Source organism: Artemia sp. Qi Xiang Cuo, chromosome 9, assembly GCF_049724085.1.
Source record: "Artemia sp. Qi Xiang Cuo chromosome 9, ASM4972408v1, whole genome shotgun sequence".
In the NCBI taxonomy this organism is placed as follows: domain Eukaryota; kingdom Metazoa; phylum Arthropoda; class Branchiopoda; order Anostraca; family Artemiidae; genus Artemia; species Artemia sp. Qi Xiang Cuo.
The window spans coordinates 44,365,000-44,390,408 of NC_142802.1; the positions used below are offsets into that span (position 1 = coordinate 44,365,000).

The window sequence follows — 25,409 nt, forward strand, 5'->3', positions numbered from 1 at the left end:
AGCATACATCGTCACGGGTAAAATGAAATGATGTATTTTTTCCTCTTTTTTTTGAATATTGCTCCTGTTAAAATTACCAAACGTTTTAGTTTCTTCCGAGTTCAAATTTAGACACGCTGATTTAGAAAACAAATGTATGTAGTGAGGAGTAGATTTCAAAAAATCATATTAGTTTATTTTACACGAAGTTCAAGTAGATCTGTACTGCTTTTACTTTCATTTGTGTGGTTTAAGAAAGCTGATCATTCCTGTGTTAAAATCATGGCCATGTCCCCCCCCCCAATACCTGAGTTAAATGGCCCTAACTGGAACCCTTTAAAGAAGCAATAAAAGATATTGCTGCTAATCCCTACCAAACTGCATAAGATCCATGGGGCCCTTCTTAGGGATACAGATGACAAGAAAATAATCCTTCCCTCTCAGATGTCTGATCAAGGAAGGATAGTTCCACCAGCCAACTAAAAAGTAAGTAGACATATGAAAAATGTTTATACTTGTCTCCCATTCAACAGACATTGGGTAGGATGCAGACAATAAAAAGCTAAAATTATGAGTCTATCATACGGCATATACTGGCATAACTACTGGCATAACTTACGACGCCTACCCCTGGGGGGCTGTGTTGACACCAGAGTTTTTGTTGTCTGAACTTTGAACTATTTTTAACAAAAAGGCTATCTCAAAATTTTATAGGGTTTTTCCGGGCGTGGGGGAATAGTTTCCCTCTTATCTTTTTTTACTCTTAAAAACTCAACTTGAACTTTCAATTTCCAATCAAATGAGCCCTCTCTGAAGTTTATGTGAGAATCCCTTCCACAACAGGTGTATATACCCCCCAGGCATAACTTACAACGCCCACCCCGGGCCCTGAAGGATTGTGTCGACCCCGGAGTTTTGTTATATGATCTTTTAATCATTTTGAAAAAACACGACTCTCTCAAAGTTCTTATCGGATGGGTTTGAGGAAAATAGGGCGTGGAGAGGGGGGGGGCTAGTTGCCCTCTGATCTCTTTTGACTCTTAAAAAGTGAACGAGAACTTTCAATTTCCAATCATATGAGCCCTCTCCTAAGTTTATACGAGCATTCTATCCATAAGAACTATATATGCCCCCAGAGCATTTACTAACAAGGCTTGCCTCGAGGCCCTGGGGGGTTGCGTCAACACAGGAGTTTTTCTTATCTGACCTTTGAGCTATTTTTAATGAAATGGCTATTTAAAAACATTTTCTGATGGGCTTGGGGAAAAAGGGTGTAGGCGGGAGGGGGGGGGGTAGTTGCCTTCGGATATCTTTTGGCTCTTAAAAAGTGAACTAAAACTTTCAATTTTCAATCAAATGAGCCCTCTCTGAAGTTTATACGAGCATCCCTTTCATAAGAACCATATAAACCCCCAGGACAACACTTACAACGTCTACCCCCCGGGCCCTGGGGGGTTGTGTTGACACCGGAGTTTTTATTATCTAATTTTTGAACTCTTCGAAAATTCTCGAATTTTCAAAAAACTGGCTATCTCAAATTTGTAGTGGATAGGTTTGGGGAAAAAGGGCGTAGGGGGGGGAGCTAGTTGCCCTTAAATATCTTGACTCCTAAAGTGAACTAGAACTTTCAATTTCCAATCAAATGAGCCCTCTATGAAGTTTATATGAGCATCCCTTTCATATGAACCGTACATGGCTTTAGGGCACAACTTAGAACGCCTTCTCCCGGGCCCTGGAGGGTTGAATTGACACATGAGTTTTTTTTTATCCAACCTTTGAACTATTTTTAGCAAAATGTCTATCTCAAAATTTTCTTCAGATGGGTTTGGAAAAAGAAGGCTTGGGGGGGGAGGCTAGTTGCTCTCAGATCTCTTTGACTATTAAAAAGTAAGCTCGAACTTTCAGTTTCCAATCAAATGAGCCCTCTCTTAAGTTTATACGAGCATCCCTTTCATAAGAACCATATATACCCTAGGGCATAACTACAAAGCCTGACCCCGGGCCCGGGGGGGTTGTGTCGACCCCTGAGTTTTGTTATCTGACCTTTGAACAATTTTGAACTTAATAGCTCTCTCAAAATCTTTATCAAATGCATTTGGGGAAAAAGAGGTGTGGGGGGGGGGTAGTTGCCTTCCAATCTCTTTTGACTCTAAAAAACTGAACTAGAAATTTCAATTTCCAATAAAATGAGCCCTCTCTGAAGTTTTTACGAGCATCTCTTCCATAAAAACCATATAGTGCCCCAGGGCATAACTTACAACGCCAGCCGGTGGGCCCTGGGGGGTTGTGTCGACCCCAGAGTTTTCATTATATGGTCTTTGAACTATTTTTAAAAATGACTATCTCAAAGTTCTTACTGGATGGGTTTGAGGAAAACCCATCCAGAGGGTTGAAACGTGGAAAACCCATCCATTTCCATCCATCCAAAGTTTGAGGAAAACCCATCCATTGAGGAAACGTGGAGGGAGGGGGCTAGGTGCCCTCCAATATCTTTCGACTCTTAAAAAGTGACCTAGAACTTTCAATTTCTAATCATATGAGCCGTCTTTGAAGTTTATACGAGCATCCCTTCCATAAGAACCATATATACCCCCAGTGCATAACTTACAACGCCTGCCCCCGGCCCTGGGGGGTTGTGTCTACACTGGAGTTTTGTTAAATGATCTTTTAACTATTTTTAACAAAACAGCTATCTCAAAATTTTTATTGGATGCATTTGGCAAAAAAGGCAGCGAGGGGGGGGGGCTGGTTACCCTCCAATATCTTTTGACACTTAAAAAGTGAACTAGAACTTTCAATTTCCAATCAAATGAGCAATCTCTGAAGTTTATACGAGAATTCCTTTCATAAGAACCATATATGTCCCCAGGGCATAACTTATAACCCTTGCCCCTGAAGACTGTGGAAGCAGTGTCCTGCTCAAAGATATAATTTCCAGAACTTTCAACTACGTTGAATAAAATGGCTATCTCAAAATTTTGATTGGATGTGTTTGGGGAAATGGTGGGCGTGGAAGGGGTGTTACTTGCCTTTCAATATTTTTCGACTATTAAAAAGCGCAATGGCTATTTAAATGTCCAATGGAATGAGCCCTTTTTGAAGTTTCTACGACAAGGCTTTCTATAAGAACCTTATTTGCCCCCAGGGCATAACTTACAACCCTTGCCCTGAGGGCTTTGGAGGAGTTGTAATCCTTAAAGACCGTAGTTCCAAAATTTTCAACTACGTTGAACAAAATGGCTGTCTAAAAATTTTGATTGGATATGTTCAGGGAAAAGGTGAGCGTTAGAGGGGGATTGGTTGCCCTCCAATCATTGTCGACTGTTAAAAAGGGCACTAGCCCTTTGAATTTCCAATCGAATGAGTCCTTTTTGAAGCTGCTACGACAAAGCTGTCTATAAAAAACTTTTAAGCTCCCAAGGCATAACTTACAACCCGTGCCCTGAGGGTTGGGGGGAGTTTCCTCCTTAAAAAATAATTTCTATGTTACCACAGAAATTATGTATAAAAAACATCATAAAAATATAATGTTTATATTATAAAAACATAATTCATAATTCCCCCCGGGCCCTGAGGAGTTGTGTCGACACCGGAGTTTTGTTACATGATCTTTGAACTATTTTTAACAAAATAGCTATCTCAAATTCTATTGGATGCACTTGGGAAAAAAGGACGTGGAGGGGTAGAGGGGCTGGTTACCCTCCAATATCTTTTGACGCTTAGAAAGTGAACTAGAACTTTCAATTTCCAATCAAATGAGCCCTCTCTGAAGCTTATATGAGCATTCCTTCCATAAGAACCATACATACCCCAAGGGCATAACTTACAACCCTTGCCCAGAGGATTGTGGGGGGAGTGTCCTGCTCAAAGATATAATTTCCAGAATTTTCAACTACGTAGAACCAAATGACTATCTTAAAATTTTGATTGGATGTGTTTGGGGAAATGTTGGGCGTGGAAGGGGTGTTAGTTGCCTTCCAATCACTTTCGACCCTTAAAAAAGGCACTAGAACTCTTGATGTCCAATCGAATGAGCCCCCTCCGAAGTTTTTGCGACGACCCCTTCAATAGGAAGTGCCTCTGGGGGAAAAATAATAATAATAATAATAATAAAGCATTGGAGCCGTATGGCCTTTACTATAGACAATGCTATAGCGTTGCCTCTGTCAGGCCTAGCGGGTTACTAGAGCTTCATAGAGAGATTCTTAATGGCTTATTCAAAAGCTATTTCTCATATCTACGTGCTTTTTACAAATTCTGCCATCTGCAAGTGCCATATGGCTCTAAAATGGCACTTTTTGTCCTATTTCTCAAGGGGTGGCCCTAGCAGGCTACCAGAACATCGTTGGCAGATCTTTTATAGCTCTTAGAAAAGATATTGCACATATCTACGTCTTTCGTGTAAATTCCATCATCATCAAGTTCCAAATGGCACTAAAAACGGCAATTTTGGTGTCGTGTCTCAAGTGGAAAAGTTGGGGCTATTGGGCTAGCAGAACTTATAAAAATGACTTTTAATGACTCATTTGAAAGCTATTGATCTTATATACGTGTTTTTTTTTTCAATTTTGCATTCGTAAGTGCGATACAGCATTGAAAACAAAACTTATAGTGCCACTTCTTAAGTGGAAAAGCTCTAAAGTACAAAACAGGTATCATTGTAATAGTAATGTTCCAGAACCCTTAACTGGAGGTTCCCAAGAACCCGTTCCGTACACTCCCCTCCCAGCCCCCTTAGTAAGTTTCATAAATTGTCTGCTCATCAGTAAGCTACTGAAACCTTAGCAAGCTACTACACCATCATTGATAGATGTTTAATGATTCAATTATAAGCTTTTGATTATATTTGCAAGGTTTTTAAAAAATATACCATCTAGTAGATTTTACAGATTTTAATGTTAACTAGTTTCTGAGGAGAATTTGCAATGAACTCTTTGTCATGGTTGAAGCATTAGCTGCAACCTAGTAAAGAGCGAACCACAGCGCATAGTAACTAAAAGTTAAAAAATGTTAAAACGCTCGTTTTTCCTTCTTTATTCCAGGCCTAGCGGGTTAATAGAACATAATAGAGAGATGCTTAAGAGCTCATTCAAAAGCTATTTCTCATATTTACGTGGGTTATATAAATTTTGCCGTGTGCAAGTACAATATGGCACGAAAAAAGGCAATTTTTATGCCGTTTCTCGAGGGGTGGTGCTAGCGGGCTACCAGAACATCTTCGATAGATTTTTGATAGCTCATATGAAAAATATTGCTCATATTAACGTTCTTCCAATAGATTCCACCATCTGCAAGTTTCAAATAGCACTAAACTTGACTTGACTTGCTTTATTTACTACAAATTACAAAATAAACTATATACAAGCAACCACCCGGGGAAGGCTCTAAAAGCCTGATGAAGGACGGCTGCAATCCTCTAATTCTCAACCATTTAAAAAATTCATTTTAAAAAAAAGACCTGAACACACTCTCTAAATTAATAAATAATAAAAAAATATATGAAGAAAAGAAAAAAAAAGAAAAAAAAACTGAGACATTAATAATAAGAATTAAAATAATAATAAATTATCTCCCCTCTCCCAATAATTTTTTTTTATTTTTACTTTAAAAGACCCAATGTGTTCATAAGCAGTGAGCAGCACTCAGCAGTGAGTGATGAAACGATTATTACTAATAAATTTGCTGAGTTCTTTTCAAGTATTGGCCAAAATGTGCAGGAGGAAGGGTTAGTGAATTTTAATAATGATTCCTTGGAGGACGAATTTGTGGATGATAGAGGAACTGGAAGTAAAATTGAATTTCAACCGTGTACTGAAGACGAAATTCTGAAGGTTGTAAAAACAATCAAATCTAATTCACCAGGGACAGAAGTCATTGATTTTAAGACTTTTAAATCAGTGATGTGTTATTTAATACCATGTCTCGTCCACATGATCAATCTTTCCCTGGAAACTGGGGTATTCCCCGATGCGCTTAAAAGGGCAAAAGTCATCCCCCTCCATAAAGGTGGGTCTAAACTAAATATCGAAAATTATAGACCTATATCAATCCTTCCCCTGTTTTTAAAAATATTTGAAAAAATTATGCATAAAAGGCTATATGATTATCTTACAAAACAGGGATGTTAAGTAAACTCAGTTCGGCCTTAGGAAAGGTCACTCGACGTCGGACGCCGTGCTTTCTGTATGTGATATTGTAAATAGATGCTTTGAACGTGGTGAAATCCCTTTGACTGTTTTTACTGATTTTAGAAAGGCGTTTGATACAGTGGATTTTAAAATTTTACTCAAACGTCTACAGTCCCTTGGAGTTCGTGGTAATTATCTGAAATGGTTTGATAGTTTTTTAAGCGGAAGATCTATTCAAGTTGTTTTAAATGATGCATTTTCTTCTCCCTATCAAGTTAAGTGTGGTGTACCTCAGGGATCTTTCTTGGGGCCACTTCTGTACCTTGTGTATTTTAATTCAATCCGTTTTTACTTACCGGAGTGTTTTATCACGACTTTTGTAGATGATAATGCTTTAACTATGTCTAGTCGAATGATTTATGATCTATTGTTTAATGTATATAGAGTTTTAAAGTCATTTTATGCATTTACAAGTTTCAGCTTTTAGTCAGTGAATGTTAAAAAAACTAATTTTAGGATTTTTAGGAGAGTTGGTAAGCCTCCGAGTGTTGATGGACAGATAAGTGTTAATGGTAATCCTTTGTCACAGGTGCATGAGGTGCATTATTTGGACTTCCAGCTTGATTGTAATTTGTCATGGAAGCACCACAGTGATTTTGTTGCAGCTAAATTTGCTAGAGGTCTGGGAATTTTGCGTTGTTTGAAGCATTTTTTACCATTATCGGTTCTTTTATTATTGTATCATAGTATTGTTGCGCCTTATATTTCTTATGGTTGTGTCATTTGGTCTAGCAATTTTTATGCAAATTTCAAAAGAGTGCAGATTTTACAAAATAAAACAGTACGTCGTCTTGGGAATTATATAGAAAATGTGAATGATACCGCGTCATGTTTTAAAAAATTAAGAGTGCTTAACATTGGTCAGATTCGTGATTACCAAGCTGCTATTTTTGCCTATAGATGTTGGAATGATGTATGTCCTCCGGTTTTTACAAATTATTTTCGCGTAAATAGTTCACTCCACAGGTATGCGACTACTGAGGCAGAAAATTTTACGGTTGAGTATCGAGACACCACACGTCCAGGTTTCGGAATTCAGTATTTGGTTCCAGCTATTTGGAATGATATCCCAGTTGGCGTTTGGAAAGCTGAACACATTGGGTCGTTTAAAGTAAAAATAAAAAAACATTTATTGGGAGCGGGGCGGTAATTTATTATTATTGTCATCATTAATGTCTTAATTTTTTTTTTCTCTTCATAGTTTTTGTTATTATTGTTTAAATTGAGAGTGTTAAAGTCTTTTTTCAGGTCTTTTTTTTTTTTTTTGAGAATTGGAATTTTGAGAGGTTGAGTATTAGAGGATTGCAGCCGTCTTTCATCAGGCTTTTTGAGCCTTCCCCGGGCGGTTGCTTGTATATAGTTTATTTTGTAATTAGTAGTAAATAAAGCAAGTCAAGTCAAGTCAAGTGTCAATAACGAAAGTGTAAGAGCCTAACTATTGATAACATTCAATAAAAAAAACAGCTTTTTATGGTGATCCTAAATATGTATTTGTTTATTAGTAATTAGTTCAGCTATTAGTACACAAGAAAGTTCGTTTAATTATAGAAAACACAAGGAAAACAACTTACTAAGGGGCAATTTCGGTAAAAATATGCCGCCAACTTTTGCTTGCATTGCCAGAGTACCCATGAGCTGATATATGAAGCCAGAAATGTTTCCCCTCAACGGAATGGTGGGAATTTTTGTATTTTCCCCCTGAACGGATACGTTTTTTTGTGTTTTATTATATTTTTTTCCAGGAGTAATTGCATTTATCTAGTTGGCACTTTGAAAAAGACTTATTTTTTACACTTCTGAAGTATAAAGGTGTGGAATATGTTAGTTTTTCTAAAAATGTTGAATTAAACAATTTTATTTGATTTTCTTTCTTTTAGTTTTAATGTTTTACATTGAACAAACTACTTTGATAGTGCGTTACTTTTTATAAACAATTGACTTTAAAGGCATAAAATATTTTGGTGCTTGATAGCCAAGTTCAAAACTGTCGATATTGTTACAAAACATCCGTCCAAGGCTTCGGCATTGCTCAGCAGAACTGAATGCCGGGAGTTTATATCTTAGTTTTTGTAAGTAGGCTATTCTTTCGTGTATTATATGTAATTACTTACTTTTTTTCATTTTTATATACTTTTACTTTAATTGACTTATTTTTTTCCATTGGTTTTAGAAAAATGTTTGTCTCTAAGCTTCATTAAATAAAAAAAAAAAAAGTTTTTTCAAATGAAAGTATGAAGCAACATTAAAACTTAAAACAAACAGAAATCATTACATATATCAGGGGGGTTGCCCCTCCTCAACAACTCGCTCTTCACGCTACAGTTTTTCGGCCCTTTAAAAAAAGCTACCTATCGATCTGATCAAACGACCCTTGTGTTTCAGGAGTTGTTTTTAAAGAATTTGGACAAAATTTAAACTTTAGCGTAAAGAGCGAGGTGTTGAGAAAGGGGCAACTCCCGTCATATACGTAATAAGTTCTGTTCGTTTTAATTTTTAATGTTGCTCCTTACTTTCAGTTGAAAAAACCTTTTTATATTTAATTTCTGATCGTTTTTTAAATAACGCCAGGATACTTGGCTCCTTCTCCATGGAAAATCCCCTCTCCCACATAAATTTCATCTGGGCCATTCAATCCTGGCCAAAATTGACGACGGACAATTACCCTTAACATTTCTATGGCTAAAACTGAATCGGCAAAGAAAAAAGCAAGACATATAATGAATTTTTGTAAATGAATTCTGGCAAATTCACCCAGTGCAAAATTTCCCCTAAAAATTTCACTCCCTGGAAACTTCCCTCTCTAAGGAAAATTATCCTCTTGCAAAATGCTTCCAGCAGAAAATTCGTCCTCCCCTCCCCACTCGAAAAATGTATGCATACTTTTCAATAACAAATAAAACAATAGTTAAGTTTTATAACTTAAAAAGCTTTTCCCAGGGGCTGTAGGGGGTCATTTTATCTCTAATGATAGAGTTATTGGGCCTTTCAACTATGCTGAAGAAAAAACCTATCTCAAAATTTTCATCGGACGATTTTGAGAAAAAAGTGGCGTGGGAGGGGGCCTAGTTGCCCTCCAATTTTATTGGTCACTTAAAAAGGGTACTAGAACTTTTCATTTCCGTTAAAATCAGCCATCTCTCGACGCTTTAGGCCCACTGGAGCGATACAATCATCTATGAAAAAAAGTAACAAACACGCATCCGTGATCTTTATTCTGGCAAAAATTACAAAATTCAACATTTTTGCTGATATGAGCTTGAAACCTCTACACTCGGGTTCTTTGATACGCTGAATCCGATGGTGTGATTTTGATAAAATATGACTTCGGGGGGGGGTTTCTCCCTTTTTTAGAAAATCAGACAAATTTTCTCAGGCTCGTAGCTTTTGATGGGTAAAACTAAACTAAATGAAACTTATATATTTGGCATAAGCCAATTATTTTGATATATATATTGGTATCAAAAAGCTGAATAGAGAAACAATTTAATTATTTCCTGCTCCCCCATACCTCTTTCAACATTTATCTGAAGCCTCATGAAGAGGAAGTAGTTTGTCCATTAGAATGTACTTCTTTAGGAATCTACCCTACCCCCACCTAAACAATGAATCCCCCCCTCATTATAGCTGATACTCAATTACAGATCACCGAACGTAGCCTAATTTCATTACAAATAAAGCGAATCAACTTGGTTGAATCCAGTACTGCCACCGTGTGGCATTACTTCTTTTGCAACTGGGAAGCCTAAAATATAGTTATTGATACTTTTAAATAAATTAGCTTTTCAAAATTTTAAATTGATTGCAAATTCGTCCTCCTCGGGTAAAGTCGTAGTTTGATGCCCTAAAATACCAAGAAAACGAAACTTTTCCGTGGCCCAATCGGTATGGTTACTTAAAAAAGAGCATTAAATTCAAGTTTGAATGAGCTCCCTCCCAATTTTCTTAGACCTTCGGTTTTATACAATCACCCCTGGGAAGAAGCGAAACAAATAAACATGCATCGACGATATTTCTTCTGAAAAAAAAGAGAAATTTTACATTTTGAAAATTGGAGCTTGAAACCTTTATGGTAGGGTTCTCTGATATGATGTATCTAATAAAGAGATTTTCTATAAGATCGCTTGCTTTTTTGCATGGGGGTGTTTCATCTTTGTTTGAAAATCAGGCAAACTTTCCCAGATTTTTGGTTTTGGGTGGGTAACAATAAACTGAAAGAACTTTATATATTTAGAAACAGCATAAAAAGCCATTACTACCGGTGTAGCAATTGTCATGAGAATTTCATTTTTAGTTTTGGTGAATATTGGTCAAATCACTTTTTACTTCCAGTTTTTTTATTACTAACTATTTGATAAGATTCTATTGTGACGAAAAATTTTTTCTTAACCAGTTCATTTTATTATTTGAAAGGACACTAACATGAAAGAGGGTTAATTTGACAGCTGGATAGTAAGTTTAAATTTAGTTTTTATTTCACTATTCAATTTGTTTTATTGTCTGAATATATAAGGGATTTAAGTTCGAAGGAGGGAGAATTATCCTGTTATGAAAGAGGTACATTTTATATGGTCATTATAAAATCAAAACGTGGTATCTATGCAGGCAGTATGATTTTTAAGTATCTCTAATCCTTCTGTAAACTATTTTAAAGCATAGGGAATGGCATAAAGACAAGTATACATCTATTGTGATCTACGGAAGTAATACACATTTCTGTATTTTTAGTTCGAGTTTGATTTTTTTTCAAGATTTAATACAGAATAATTAAATATATTATTGATTAAATAAATTTATCCCTTTGCCAGGACTATATTTTGTTTCATTTTGCATGCAATCTTACTGCTCTTCTTATTTGAGAGTTTTTCGTAAAAGTATTTAAAAGTAAACTTATTCCTAGGAAAAAAAATTCCTAAAATACGAGGGCAATTCAGAAACTAACCTCCGGTTGATTGAAAAAATACACCAAGTTAAGTAAAAATATTTTAATATATATATCTTACAACTACATCTTTGCACTATTTTTCGACACAGTCTCCATAACGATTGAGGAACTTATCGTATCTCTTCACAAGCTTTGAAATTGCTTCTGCATAAAAATCACCCGCTTGTGCCTTGAGCCAGCCTGTGACCGCATCTTTGAGCTCTTCGTCGTCATCAAACCGCTGGGACCCGAGCCATTTCTTCATATGCATGAAGAGGTGATAATCGCTTGGCGCCAGATCTGGGCTTTATGGTGGATGGTTTAAATTGTCCCACTTGAAGGACTCAAGAAGGGCTGTTGTTCTGCGAGCAGAGTGAGGACGGTCGTTATCGTGGAAAAAAACGACACCAGAAGTCAGCATACCATGGCGTTTGTTCTGTATAGCCCGTCGTAATGTTTTTAGTGTTTCACAGTACACGTCTTGATTAATGGTCGTCCCACGTTCCATGAATTCAACCAACAACACCCCTTTGGCATCCCAAAACACCGTTGCCATCAGTTTTCTGGCAGAAAAATCTTGCCGGGCTTTTTTTGGTTTGGTAGGCGAATCTGAATGTGCCCACATCTTTGACTGTTCTTTTGTCTCAGGGTTCACGTATTTAATCCAGGTTTCGTCACCGGTCACGATTTTGTTTAACAATGGTTCTCCTTAGTCCTCATAACGTGACAGAAAGTCTAATGCAGAGGCCATTCTTTGAGTTTTGTGGTGGTCGGTAAGAATTTTGGGCACCCATCGTGCACAGAACTTATGGTAACCCAATCTTGCTGTCACTATCTCGTACAAAAGAGTCTTAGAAATCTGTGGAAAATCAGTAGACAACTCCGCCATTGTGAAACGTCGATTTTAACGAACTTTTGCATCAACTGTCTGAACGAGTTCGTCAGTCACCAAGGATGGTCTACCACTCCTCTCTTCATCATGAACGTTTTCTCGTCCACTTTTAATTAAACGTACCCATTCACGGACAACTCCTCCACTCATAACTTTTGGTCCGTACACGCCACAAAGCTCACGATGAATAGCTGCTGTAGAGTATCCTTTGGCTGTAAAAAACCTTATAACAGCACGCACTTCACATTTGGCGGGATTTTCTATTGCAGCACACATTTCAAACTACCACAATAACTAAACTAGCGCAGGTACGATGTTCACTCGACTACGGCTTGATGCCGACTGACCTGCTGAGCGCGTGAATGCACAGATGGCGCGCTACTCCCCCCACTACACGCACTGTGACCAATCGGAGGTTAGTTTCTGAATTGCCCTCGTATATTCCATGTCACCCAACCACCACAGATATTTTAGTGTTTGGCCCACCCTGGAGAATTTTCTGCCGGCGCCCTTGAGCTCGGGGAATGGAGCTGAAACATTCAGGAACGGTTGAGGAAGAAAGGAAGTATGTGAAGCAAGAGGACTTCAAACTTGGTGTTGTGGAAGGAGAAAGAGGCAAAAAATGTTTGTCTTCGATCCACCAAAGCCTTTTTTCTATACAAGCTCCTATGGGGAAATTTTTGAAAGATTATCAAAATAGCGTATGTACTATATCTTGGTAACGGCTTGGGAGATCAAGTTTTACGTTCAAGGATTTTTTTTTTTTTTAATGACCATGCATACCTTGAAATTTAACTTGGAGGAGGGTACAGAGAAGGGCTAAACTTTATTTTTCTCGAACCTATCTAAAATGTCCGGCACTTTAAGCTGCTGTGGGACTAGAATGTAGGGCAGTCAACATAGCATATCTGTAATGTCTCAGGAACAGCTTGTGGGATACAGTCAGAAACTTTGATGTAGTCCAGGGGGAGGAGAAGGGACATCAAACCATGTTTGGTTGGGGGAGTAGCTAAAAAATGTATTTCTTCGGCCTACCTAAACCTTTTAGCTTCCAAAACCCCAAAGTGTATTTTTTGTTAAGTTTTCTAACTTCAGTTTTCTTTTTTAAGTTTTCTACCTTTAGTTTTCTTTTTTTAAGTTTTCTGACCCTTAAGATTTCTAACTTCACATTGTCCAAATAATTCACCCTCCCCCCCCCCTAATTTGCAAATATATAGCCCAAATCATATTTGTGCTATCTATTCTGTCTCTTCTCTTTGTCTTGTCACACTCTAAGCTTAAAGAAACTAACGAAAAAAAACGATTCTACAATGCGTCAATGGATGAACAACTTGAGTGATTGGGTTTATATTATACAAGTGCCCAAATATTTTCGGAAAGTTTTTTTTTTATTGATTTATGTTCTTTTTTGTCCAAAGATTTGGTTTGGTAAATTTAATGCATATTTCTCCAGTTTTTCATTTCTCTGGTGTAAGAATTAAAATATCTATTTCTAATTTAATAGCTCTAATTATTGGCTTTTGATTTATTTCAACACCCCCGTCAACCTTCCCTGAAAGTTTTAAGTAAATTTCCTTAGCCGCTCCTGAGATATTTCAGATACGCCGTTCTGACAACCGAGATGCACATAGTATCTTATGGTTTAATATTCTGACCCTTTGCCACTCTCAAGATATTCAGATATACTCTGTTGATAACATGGATGCACATAGTATCTTTTAATTTAATTTAAATTTCTCTCAGCATTCCCTGAAGGTTCAAGCATTGCTCAACATGCCCTGAAAGTTTCAAGCCCTCAGCCGTTCCTGAGATATTGCTTCTCCACATGTAAAATTGGGTCGCCAGCGAGGAAGTAAGAGAAATTAAACGAATTTCATATATGAATTTTGGCAAATTTTTCCCGTGTAGATTTTCCCTTTGGAAGTTCACCCCCGGAAACTTCCATCTCAGTGGGAAATTTTCCCCGTGGAGAATCCATCCCTAAGCCCCCCCCCCTGAAAAAAATCCATATACTTCTTAATAAAAAGTACTATTTGTAAACAATGTGCAATTTTATAACTTGCGCCCCTTCCTCCGGGGACTATGCCGTGAGGGTCAAGGGTCAAGTCATCCCCAAAGACATAGTTATTGGACCTTTCAACTAAACTTAACAAAATGGCTATCTCAAAATTTGATCGGACGACTTTGGGGAAAAAAGGGCATGGACGGGGGCTATTTGTCCTCCCATTTTTTCGGTCACTTAAAAACAGCACTAGAACTTTTAATTTCTGGTCAAATAAGCCCTCTTTCAATCTTCTAGGACCATTGGTTTGACACAACAACCCCTGGGAAGAACAAAGAAAAAAAAAAACACGTGTGATCTTTCTTCTGGCAAAACAAAAAACAAAATTTTACATTTTTAATTATGGGAGCTTGAATTCTCTACAGTGGGATTCTCCAATATTCTGAATTTGATGGTACAATTTTCAATAAAATTCCTTGACTTTTGTGTGATACTCCACCCTTCTTCAAAAATCGGGAAAATTTTCTTTTGCTTGTAGCTTTTGATGGGTAATATTAAACTTAATGAATCTTATATATTTAGAATCATCACAAAATTCAATTCTTGATGTATCTATTATTATCAAAATTCTGCTTTTTAGAGTTTCGTTTACTGTTGGGCCGAGTCGCTCCTTACTTACAGTTGGTTACCACGAACTGACTGATGATGTTAATCGTTGCATCGTGTTATAATTATGTTTCATATTTTTTTACTTTATTTTCTTTTTTCTGTTATGTGATAATTTGGAGAGGAAGTGCCCGGAAATTTCGAAAAATTAGAGATCACAAGAGGGTTGGCCCCAAGAGATCCCCGCCCACGTCCTTCCCCCGATCCCAAGCATATTAGGCACAATTTTGCTAATCTAGACTGAACAGATTATCATACACTTTGGGGTTTTGGAAGCTAAAAGGTTTAGATAGGCTAGACATACATTTTTTAGCTACTCCCCCAACCAAACACAGAATTTTATGTCCCCTCTCCTCATCCCTGGACTACATCAAAGTTTCTAACTGTATCCCACAAGCTATTCCTGAGACATTACAGATATGCTATGTTGACTGCCCTAGATTCTAGTCCCACAGCAGCTTAAAGTGCCGGACATTTTAAACTGGTTCGAAACAAAACAAATTTAGCCCTTCTCTGTACCCTCCTCCATGTTAAATTTCGAGGTATACATGGTCATTTAGAAAAACATTCCTTGAAAGTAAAACTTGATCTCCCAAGCCATTCCCAAGATATAGTAGATACACTATTTTGCTAACCTTCCAACAATTTCCCCATAGGAGCTTGTATAGAAAAAAGCCTTTGGTGGATCGAACGCAAACATTTTTTAGCCTCTTTCTCCTTCCACAACACCAAGTTTGAAGTCCTCTTGCTTCACCTACTTCCTTCCTTTCCTCAACCGTTCCTGAAAGTTTCAACTCCATTCCCCGAGCTGTTTCTGAGATTTTGCGGATATAATATTTTGATGACTTGGATAAACATAGTGTCTCTCTTTTTTTACCTCTGGCAATCCACTAAGTCATAATTAGAAGGGCTCTGGGAGTGATGTCGACCCTGGTGGCATACTCATTAGACCCCCGACGTTTTTGAACAAAATGACCATCTCATATTTTTTATTAGATATTATGGGAGCCACGGGGGGTTGAGGAGCAAAATTACTCCAATCCTCCAATAACTTTTGAACCTTAAAAAAGGGCACGATAGTGGCCCTCCAATCGCTTTCGACTATTAAAAGGGGCACTAGCCGCTTTAATTTCCGATCAAATGAGCCTTTTTCGAAGTTTCTACGATAATAAATGGTCATCTCAAAATTTCTATCAGATGCATTTCAGGGAAACACAAGGTGAGGGGGGGGGGGTATCCACCCTCCGATCACTCTGAACCTTAAACAGGGTACTAGAACTTCTGATTACCAATCCAATGAGTCTCCTCCTAAGTTTATACGATCGCCCTTTCTATATAAACCTTATGTGCCCCCAGGGTATAACTTCCAACCCTTGCCCTGAGGGCTTTGGCGAGGGGGTGACATCCTCAAAACCATAATTTCCGGACCTTTCAACTACGTTGAGCAGAATGGTTATCTCAAAATTTTGATTGAATGTGTTTGGGGAAATGGTGGGCATGGGAGTTGCCGTCCAATCACTTTCAACTTTTAAAAAGGACACCAGCCCTTTCAATGTCCACGCGAATGAACGCTTTACGAAGTTACCCTCATACATCATTCGGTACACAGGGCCCTGGTCTAAAAAATATCAAAAAAACAAAAATAAACAATACATTGTGCCCGCATCGCTCTTTACTTAGGCAATGCTATTGCGCTGCCTATTATATGGATTCTGATGGAATGTTAGCCCCTCTCTTATTGTGCAAATTTTTTGCGTTTGAATTTACAGATAACTTTCATGCTTCAGTAACCTGCACAACACGTCCAATCCTTTGCGCAAAAGTTTCAAGATAATTTAGATGTTGATTAATTAAGTCAAGTTATTAATTCTGTTTAATAATCAATTAAAAATACTTTTACCGAAAAAGAAATCTTTCAAAGAAAGTAAGGATCCATATGAAAACCTAAGATGAGTGGGGAGAAGTCCTACAATAATTCAACCATAAGACGACCAGAAAGTACCACCAATGAATAAATTAAACCTAAACGAACTGACATTAAAATCACGTGAAACATAAAAATAACTGATATAAATGAATAGATAAATCCTAAAAGGAATAGAAATGAAAATGAACAATCAAGTTAAGCTGAAAACGAACAGAAAGAACTGCAAACAATAGTAGGGCTATCCCCCACCCCTAAGCCGTCTATAGGCTATTGGGTCATTTGTGCTCTGTTGAAAACTGCCTGTATTTTGAATAGTGTGGTTGAATGGAAAAAAATCAGCAAAAAATAGAAACTAAAATAAAATCTAAATAAATTGAAAGCTTAACGTATAAGGATAGTGATTCCTAGAAATTTCAGCAATTCAAGATTTACGATTTTATTCAACGGCGTCTTTGGATTTTTCAATGTTATAATTATAAAAGAAAACACCTTAAAATATGTTTGGTTTTCTGCAAAGCACAATTGATGCAATAGCATTTAGAAAATTGGTGAGGTGGTAGCCCTACTCTTGTTTCTATTTATTTCTGCCCCTTTTAACTTTGACTTGATGATTCATTTTTATTTTTTACTCGTTTAAGGTTTTTATTATTTATCTATATCAGTATCTGTTTTGTTGGCACTGGTGCATTATATATAGCACACGAAAGAAGTCAAGTTTGGTTAATGCTGATGAAATAAAATAAAATAGGATGAATATATAACAGTTTAGAAACAAATTTGGGCTATACATTTGCACATCAGGGGTGGGGGTGAAGCATAGCATATATTAAATACGTAGCCTAACCTAGGTACCTTTCCCCCCCCCCCTAAACCCCAAAAATAACAGTTTAAATATTGTAAACGCAATTAGAAATCACACTTTGCAATCAACTTAGATAGGAAATACCCGTTTGACGGGTTTCCATGTCTGATTTCCTTGTACAGTCTGTAGCGGGGTGCTACCATTTCGACTAACCGTCGCAAGCACTAAACTTCATAACATCTAACCGTCGGAACCACTAACCGTCATAACATTGACAAAAAAGTTTATATAGCAGTAATAAGTATATAATAGTTTAGAAACAAATTTCGGCTATATATTTGCACATCAGGGATGTGGGGGTAAAGCATAGCATATATTAAATGCATAACCTAGCCTAATGTAGGTACCTTGTCCCCCCTAAACCCCAAAAAACTAAAGTTTTAAAGTTTTACATGTTATGACTGTTAGTGGTTCTGACGGATTTTTTTGTCGATGTTTTGTCGATGTCCTGACGTTAGTGCTCCTGACGGTTAGATGTTATGACGCCTTCCCGTCAATAGCACTGTCTTATATATAGGCTAATGTCCCAGTACTGTTTTGTCTTTATGTTTGATGTGTGTATATATCTTAGTTTCCGTTTATTTTGTGTTTCATTTATTCTTTAATAGTAATTTCTAATCATGTTAAGTTTGAATTATTATCTGTAGGACATTGTTTCTGCTTGTCTTGGGTTTTCATAAGGCTCTTTACTTTTCTTTGAAAAAATCATTTTTCAGAAAAAGTTTTCTTCCTATTAATTCCTGCTCGTTTTTTATTTCCAAAGTTTTTTATTTTATTTCAACATTCCCTAGAAATTTCGACTTAACAGTCATAGTTAGAACGTCTGAAAAATTTTGTAAATCCTTTGCATAGTTTGCGTCACATTCTATCTTTGCTCCACCATCGCATTGTTCGTTAACGCTAAGTTTACAAAGTGGATACAGAGGTAATATAATATCCAAAGCTGATCCTGAGTTGCGCAGAGACGCTATTTCGACAACCTGGATGCACATAGTGTTTTTTATTTTAATTTAGTTCAGCATCCCTCTCAACATCCACTGAATGTTGTAACTTGATACAATATCCTGGGACATTGTGGCTATGCTTTATTAGCCACCTAGATTCACATATTGCATTTTGATTTAGCTCAATAACCACCTCAGGATTCCCTGATAGTTTCAACTTAATGCCCTTAGCCGTTCCTGAGATAATGCGTAAGCCACCTTTTTCCATTATTAAATGTAAGAATTTTTTTCTACTGAAAGTAAGAAGCAACATTAAAACTTTAAATGAACAGAAATTATTCCGTATATAGGGGGACCGCCTCTTCCTCAAGCTTTGCTCTTTGTGCAAAAGTTTTAATGTTCTTTAAAAATCTCATTCAAATTCAACCGCTCTTGTGTTTGAGTAGTCTTTCTTAAAGAATTGTGACAAGAATTCAAACTTTAGCGTAAAGAATGTGGGTTGAGGAAGGGGCAGCTCTCCTCATATATGGAATAATTTCTGTTTCTTTTAAGATTTAATGTTGCTCCTTACTTTTAGTTGAAAACTCCTATTTTTATAATTAATTTCTGATCATTTTTCAAGTAAAGCCGGGAAATACCCTTCCGTCCCTCTCATGTAAAATTTAACCTGGGAAATTCCATCCAGAACTTCCCCCATGGAACCCGCCCCCCCCCCGTGAATAAAATACCCCCAAAAAATGTCCGTATGTTTTCCAATAACAAATACCGTATGTGAACAATGGGCCAATTGCGTAAGTTACAGCTGTTTACCCAGGGACTATTAAGGGTCTTGTGATCCCAAAGGCATAATTATTGTACTTTTCAACTATGCTGAATCAAATGGCTATCACAAAATTTGATCGGACGACTTTGTGAAAAAAATGGGCTTGGGAAGGATCTAGTTGCCCCCAATCTTTTAGGTCGCCTAAAAAGGGCATTATTAATTATGGTTTCCAATCAAATGAGCCCTCTCTCGATCTTCTAGGATCGTATGTGCTATACGATTACCCCTGGGAAAAAAACAAACACGCAGGCACCCGTGATGTTTCTTCTGGGGGAAAAAAAAATGCAAAATTACAAATGTTTGTATATAGGAGCTTGAAACTTCTACAGTAGGTTTTCTGATAGGCTGAATATGAAGGTGCGATTTTCGTTAAGATCCCTTGAATTTTGGAAGCGTGTACCTCCTTTTTCGAAAATCAGGCAAACTTTCGTAGGCCGTAGCTTTTGGTGGGTAAAAATTAAACTTAATGAACTTTTTTTATATTTGGAATCAGCATAAAAAGCCAATTCTTTTCATGTATCATTTGTTACCGAAATTCGGTTTTTTGGAGTTTCGATCACTATTTAGTCGATTCGCTCCTTACTTAGAGTTCTAAGCGGCTCAGGGTAACAGAATGCCTTAATTTATGTTTGTGTCTCTTTTTGAAGGCTTATGGCCCTTTACTATAGGCAATGCTTGAGCGTTGGCTCTGATAAAGGATCAATTATACTTTAGCACACAGAGGAGGGGCTAGGGTGCAACAACCCCTTTCATATACAGGATGACGTTTGGTTAATTTAGAGTTTTAATGTCACTTTTTATTTTCATTGGAAAAAAAATGATTGATATCTCATCTAGTAAACAGCAGAAAATACACCTAGAACCGGTGAACCCTTCCCCTTAGAATAATACGAAAATCATTCCCTAAAAACCTTTTGTGGTCAAGGCCAGATTCAGAAGGCCAGATTCAGAAATTTCTGTCTGGCTTGTAAAAACCAAACAAAAATGCATATAAACAAATTTTGGATACATTTTTAAAAGTTTTTTTGTACACCCCACCCCCCACAAAAAATTCCTGGATACGGCACTGTTCGTAGTGGTTCAGATTGAATTTGGTTAATTTTTACACCTATACCTACATCATAGTGAAATAGCAAGATCATTCCATATGCTTAAAAAAAATCTTTCTTGTCAGAAATCCGGATAAAAATTTAATTAGTGAGTTAATGTTTTAATTAGTAATATCTTCCTGTTTCTGATTTTTTGAAGAATTCGCATATTTATGCATTTCATGAATAGACCTATCTCATACAATCAAAAAAGAGAAGCTTTTCACAGGAATTTCAAACGAAAATAATTACCATATTCATAAAAAGCCTTGAATAGCAAATCGAAAAACATGTTTCAAGCGTCCTAGACATTGCATATTATGTTTCTGCGGTACTTATCGGAACACACGCGAGAAGTGAATTTTGGTTAATGGTAATGAAATAAAACAAGATAGATTTTCGACTTATTTTCGACTCGGTCAAAAATTTCGGGGGGGGGGTTCAAACCGGGTACCCCCCCCCCCCCTGGATACAGCCTTGGAGGGGGGTTACAAAAAAAATTCGGAGGGAGGGAAGGGAGGTTATAAGACGATTTTTTTTTGGGGGGGGGGTTACAAAAAAACGCATCAAAAACTTGTTTATATTCACTTTGGTTACGTTTTACGCCCGATAAACATTTCGGGGATGGGGAGGGGGGGCTCAAAACAACAACACCTCCCCCCCCCCAGATAAGGCTTGGGGCATCCCCCTTAAATTTAGGATAGCACCGTCCTCAAATATACGATACTTTTTTTTCAGAATTAGACAGTCAACCTTGTATACGAAAAAAAATCTGTATTTAATTTAATTTCAAGAGCGAGTATCGAGTAAAAATCTAGGCAGATTCCGGAAATACAACTACACACAACTGTGAGATCACGTCCACCTGAGGCACACGCTATTTCAGAAATCTCTCAATTTTAACAAATATTTCTCAAGTAAATTTCATCAAGGCTTACCCATGAGAAAAAAATCCTCTTTCACTCGCACAAACATTTTAAAAACAACAAAAATGCAAGTCTAGGCGACTTTGCATCGGATCTGGTAAATGAGAGAATCTTGGCATCGAATCGGTTTCTCAGCTAATTATAGAATCTGCGTCGGAAATGATGTCATGCAGACTTGCCCTTTTCAGCAGGGAGAAGCTATTATGTAAATTTGGGGTAGTAAAGCTTGAATGGTTAGCGAAGAATTTAACCCCCCTTACTTACTCATGACATGACCGTATGATTTTTCTCTCTTTATGGATTTTGTTACCTTTTGCTTGAAAGTTTCAAAAATGTTACTTCTTACGAATATATTCCTAGTATTAAATACTTTATTTATGCTTTTCAGGTAGCCATGTAGATCATATCAAATAAGAAGGGACCATTCAACCAGGAGCGTAATTTTCTATGGGACAGAGGGAAAAAAAGCCCCCCCCCGCCGCCCGAACCAAGTGTACACCCTCGGACCCCAGTTTGCCCCATTAGCTGAAATTTAGTGTCTTCAGATATCTTGTCAAAACTAAGATAGGCCAAAATAATTCAAGCATCCACAGAAACAAATGAGTCACATTTGCATTGATGGTACTATATGGATAATTTACAATTTTTTACTGTCATTTTCACTTGATTTTGGAAAATTAGCTCCAATTTTGCAGTAATTGCAAATTACTGATCATCATATTCTATGGAAAGATTACTGTTTCAGAATATTATTGCACGAGATAAGCGGTTTACATTACATGGGGAAAACATTAATAAGACATTTGATCTAAATTTTTAGATAGCCATTTTGCTCAAAAGGGTGGAAAGGCCCAATAAATATGCCTCCAGGAATGACATGACCTCTATAGGTCCTGGGATAAGCCCCGTAAATTATGGAAGTTGGCCGTTGTTTCCATACAAGTTTTAAAATACAAAACGGGGGCATTTTTGATACTGGTTATCCTGGATGAGTATAGCCGTTTTAGTCTAAGAGCTGTTTATGGTTAACCCAATATGCTTCGAGGCCTTAGAGACATCACCAACGATGCTTTGCAAGCCGCCGGCGGTGGTTTCCAGCAAGGTAAAGTCGGCCTCAAGAGATCTGCGGTCTCTTCCAGAGACTGCAGATTATGAAGTTTCTAAAAATTTCTTAAGCCCGGTTTTCATTGAAAAAACTGAGTCCTATATTTTGAACCTTGTCGGTTATCATTAGTTCAATTTACGTTCAGCTCTTATAAAAATACCGAAAAAAGGGGCCAAAAATAAAGGAGGAGAGAAAATGCCCTCGGCCCCCTATTTCCAGTTGGCGCCGCTGCTGTGCTACCACAGTGTTTATGCAATTAGTAATAGCAGATAACACCACCAAACCTGTCGTAAAAATTTTGCTATCGAAAATAAGTAAGAAACTTTAATCTGATCTTATAACATACTAATTTAAAAAATATTTTGCAAAAAAGAAGCTTTTATGTCGAGCAGTGTTTTTTTTTTATTTGTCACAACATCAACAACAACAAACACACATAAAAATGTCTCAAGGCAAATCAAGATTTGTAAGTAAGAGGAGTGCTGCCTGTCCCCTTCCCTCCCTCTCTAAACTTATGAACGACTTGAATGCCTTTTGTATCTCATTGAAAGCAATATATTTTAAATACTGTGGTTTTTATTGGTTGAACCATCAACAACGGCAAAAAAAAGGAAAAAAATCCATCACAACGACCAGGATTGCTGAAAAAAAAAGAAATGAGGACAGATTGATTATTTAATATATGATGATATTCATTCCTAAAAGATTCAGTAATTTTAGATTAATGAGTGCTATAAAACAGATGTTAATTAAAATGTATTTCGTTTTCGGTAAAGCGCAAATGACACCGGCCTTAGTCCCTTAGTACCCTCAGTCGTTCTTGAGGTATTCCATATACGCCTTGCTGAAAATCTGCCAGCACGTAATGCCTTTAGATCTGTGTAGCTACTGACCCATTAAAAAATAATATCTCTCGTAGGAGAATATATGTATAAACGCAGATTTTAATTTCTATTATAAAATCTATGTATAAACAATGGGCAACTTGCATGATTTATTTTGTCCCAGGGGTTGTGTGGATCATGTCATACCTGGAGATTTATTTGTTGAACCTGTCAACTATTTGGAACAAAATAGTTCTTTCAAAATTCTGATCAGACGTCTAGGAATAGTGGTCAATAGGTAAGAAAGAAGGACACAGCAGGGGCCTCGACACCGTTGAATCAATTTAGTGTCTAAAAGAGGACACTAGAACTTGGAATTTCCCATTACAATGACCCTTTTTGGTCCAGAAAATATAGCATATATTCCACCAGATGTCTTTTACATAGACACTAGCGTGTCAAATTAACATCCTTAGCCCTTCCAGAAATATCGTAGATGTGCCATTTTGACAACGTGGATGTGTTTTGAATTATTTCATCAACCCCCTCTACATGCCATGAAAGTATTAACTTAATAACCTTAGCCTTTTCGGTCTCCCAGGACCAAACATGCCCCCGTTTCCTATTTTGTAAAGGAGAGGGAATGAAGTTAGGAGTGAATCTCCAATCTCTTTTCATTTGAACTAAGCCTGAATAAGGGTGCTTTGTGGTGATAGCTCCCTTCTTATTGTGGCAAAATGTTTTCTTTTGTAACATACAAGCTTTCATTCATATTCTTACCACCTGCATTGGTCTCCTTTCGAGTATATACTAAACTTCATGGGCGTAAGTAATTTGAAACTAATTTCATAAACATTCGGTCAAACAAACGGAAACTAAAACTTTCCATTAAAAACTATGAGCAATTCTTGTGAATGTAAGCGGCCCAATAAATAAGCCTCCGGGGATGACATGACCTCTATAGGTCATGGGGAGAAATTCTTGTGGATGTAGACGGTTCTTAATTAATATTCATTATTTCTAATGGGTGTAAGTAATTCAAAACTAGGTGCTGCTCTTGACGGTATACGACACTTTTTAAGATCGCAGGTTTGCTCGTAAGCGTTCAAATCTAGTCACAACTAGGTCTAGATCATTACATACGACCGAGAGCACAATACCTGAACACATCTTAACATCTTAACTCTGAACTTGGCTTTTACAGCCGGGTAAAAGCCAATGGTACCTTTTCCGGAAAATACAAAAAGAACAAGCAAGGATCTTGTTATATTCACTGCACGAAGAAGCAAATAGGCATTATTCAAAAATTCAAGGGTAATTTTCGCTTGAAAAAAACAACAAAAAATCAATCTAAAGGTATTTTTCCATATTTAGGGGGGGGGGGTAATTTTACCCTCTTCCTGTATGTGCGCCTATATAGAACATGGTAAAGAAAGAAACAATTATTAGTTGCAATGATAAAGAGTATTATAATTCTAGTGATTTCTATTCAATATTCTAGTGATTTATGTGCTAATTTAGTGATTTATTTTTCAAGAATCCTAGTGATTTTCACCGGGTGGCAACCCTGCTTACAGGAATAAGTGACTAGTTTAATACTAAACATACTATAGATGTAATTTTGATGCCAAAGATGGGTGGGTATAATCAGGATCACCTTTTGGAATTGTTATGTAATAAGAAGACGTTTATCGAAGGTTTTTTTTTATTAAATTTATTCATGTTCCTACAACAAAATACTTTGCACGAGCCGAATCCAAACGAGTGGTGGTGGGGGGGGGGGTGGTCCCCCAGAGAAGCTTGAAACGGCGAAGTTATGACCTGTTCAGATTTACGAGTGTAGCTTTTGAATTTAGTTTATTTCAATGACAATGGAAAAATCTTTTTTACTTCTTGTTTCAAATGAATAGATATTTTAATAAACAGCCTATTTTTCGTGAAAAGAATTGAATAAATTTGGGATTAGTTAATTTGGAAAATATAATATGCGAAACACTTATATACCAAAATATACCACAAACTGCATGGGTCTGTAACAGAGCGTTCCTAGTTTCCCCAGGTCCCGTGGCTGGGGGCATGCCCACTTCGATTAAATTTTTTACCTTGATTCGGCTTTTCTTGCTTATATTTGAGTCAAGAAGGGGTGCTGTAATCAATTTTTCCCCAGGCACCACGAGCCCTAGGAAAGGTTTTGGTGCACTTTTGTATTTATGATTATTCGTCGGCAAGATAAATTTAAAACTACAGTATATCTGGAGTCAA

General features: G+C 37.1%; 1 protein-coding gene across 2 annotated transcripts in view; it reads right to left on the bottom strand.

Annotated features, from left to right (window-relative positions):
* LOC148948691 (uncharacterized) overlaps nucleotides 1-25,409 on the bottom strand; it is a 169,502-nt gene that overhangs the window by 88,164 nt on the left and 55,929 nt on the right. The window contains exon 1 of one of the 2 annotated variants that reach the window (XM_089094601.1): nucleotides 21,231-21,306. The exons of the other annotated variant lie outside the window; for it this stretch is intronic. The gene's annotated coding sequence lies outside the window, so the exon portion shown is untranslated. Of the gene's footprint in view, nucleotides 1-21,230; nucleotides 21,307-25,409 lie in introns of those variants that run through there. 2 annotated transcript variants of the gene reach the window in all.